This window comes from Budorcas taxicolor, chromosome 15 (assembly GCF_023091745.1).
Source record: "Budorcas taxicolor isolate Tak-1 chromosome 15, Takin1.1, whole genome shotgun sequence".
Taxonomy (NCBI): Eukaryota; Metazoa; Chordata; class Mammalia; order Artiodactyla; family Bovidae; genus Budorcas; species Budorcas taxicolor.
The window spans coordinates 76,887,008-76,889,143 of NC_068924.1; the positions used below are offsets into that span (position 1 = coordinate 76,887,008).

The window sequence follows — 2,136 nt, forward strand, 5'->3', positions numbered from 1 at the left end:
TTCAAGTTGTTAGAGAATTATAGGATTGCCTTAGCTGGAAGAAGAAGATAAAAGTATATTTACTTATAAGAGAGGTCAATGGCTTCACAATTGAGAACATGAGGTCTTGGTACAGAAAATTCTAGGTTCAAATACTATCTCTGCTGTTGATCAGATCTAGATCCTTGGAAACATTTCTTAAACTACAGGAAGATTATAATAGTATCTTAAAAACTGTGGAAAGTATTAAGTGGGTTAAGTATAGGATTTAGGACACTGTCCAAACAAGGTGAAACGTGTGTGTGTGTGTGTGAGTGCATATTTCTATGTGTGCTAATAGTGACAGGAGCAGTACAGTGTACTGATATTTGTTGAACTATCAGATCATGCTAGACACATAGATTCCCAATAATACATGCAGAATACTCAAAGTTTTGACCTCTCATCATGTACCAGACATTTGGCTGACCTTTTCCTGTGTATCTGCTTAACTCAATCAATCAACCTGTCAGTGTCATCATTTTGTTCATTCATTTGATGAGACTCAGATACTAACCCTGCATTAAGCAAATAGCAAGTGCAAGCCTTAACTCTGAAGTCAATTATTTTCCCCAATTCTAGTGGTCTTCCCAAGTGATAGATTGAAGATGCGGTATTTTATGGATATTGTAAGGGATTAATATGCCTCCTAGCAGTTGTTGAGTTAATTGATACCTCTATTTCTTTATTCCAAAAGAAAAATCAGCAATTTTTTCTCATTATCTTATCAAGCTTTCTCCTAGTGGACATGGATATTGGGAACCGCACCATCCTGACTGAATTCATCTTACTGGGTCTCTCAACAGACCCCCAGTGGCAACTAATACTATTTGGAGTATTTCTGACTGTCTATCTGGTTACCTTGTCAGGGAACATGACCCTGGTTATCTTAATTCGTATTGATTCCCACCTTCACACACCTATGTATTTTTTCATTGGCAATCTGTCTTTCTTGGATTTCTGGTACACCTCTGTGTACACTCCCAGAATCCTGGCGACTTGTGTCTCAGAAGATAAGCACTTTTCCCTGGCTGAATGTGGAGCCCAGCTGTTCTTTTCTTGCATTGTAGCCTACACTGAGTGCTTTCTCCTAGCAGCCATGGCGTACGACCGCCACATGGCAATCTGTAACCCGCTACTTTATTCGAGTTCTATGTCCCCTTCTCTGTACCAGACTCGTTGCTGGCTCCTATGTAGGAGGCCTCTTGAATGCCATAGCCCATACTGCCAACACTTTTCGCCTGAGTTTCTGTGGCAAAAATATCATCGACCACTTCTTCTGTGATGCACCACCGCTGGTGAAGATGTCGTGTACAGACACCAAGGTCTATGAGGAGGTCCTCCTGGGTTTCGTGGGTTTCACAGTCCTCTTGAGCATTCTTGTCATCATCATTTCCTATTTCCACATCCTTCTCGCTATTCTGAGGATCCACACGGCTTCGGGAAGGCGCAAGGCCTTCTCCACCTGCGCCTCACACCTGGTCTCGGTCATGCTCTTCTATGGATCCTTGCTCTTCGTGTACTCAAGGCCAAGTTCCACCTACTCCCTGAAAAGAGACAAAATGGCTGCCCTGTTCTACACTGTGATCAACCCACTGCTCAACCCTCTCATCTATAGCGTGCAAAACAAAGACGTCAAAGAGGCCTTCTGGAAAGCAGCAAAGACCATAAGACCTCAGAGATGAAGGTTATCTTTTCTGCAGAATGTTCTCGTTGCATTTTCTAGGTTATTGGCTTATTAACTTGTTTATAAACATTACCATATTTCAAGTAAATGCAGCATGTTATACTTAAAAGAAGGAACACTGATTAAACCATATGTTTTTATTACTCCCTTTTCGTGATTAAATGATTTTAAATATACGATATTAGTATGTTTGATGTTTTAAGATACTGTAGTATGCTTGATCCTGTAGTTGTGGTTTAGATGCTTAATCATGCTGGACTGTTGCAACTCCATGGACTGTAGCCTGCCAGGATCCTCTGTCCTTGGGTTTCTCCAGACGAGAATGTTAGAGTGATTTGCAGGGGATCTTCCCGACCCAGGTATCAGACCCACATCTCCTAAACTGCAAGTGGATTCTTTACCACTGAGCCACTGTGGGAAACTTACTATGC

The 2,136-nt window shown here is 41.6% G+C and overlaps 1 pseudogene; it reads left to right on the forward strand.

Moving 5' to 3' along the window:
- The first annotated feature begins 766 nt into the window (after positions 1-766).
- Positions 767-1,703, forward strand: LOC128060901 (olfactory receptor 9G4-like; annotated as a pseudogene).
- Positions 1,704-2,136: the final 433 nt, after the last annotated feature.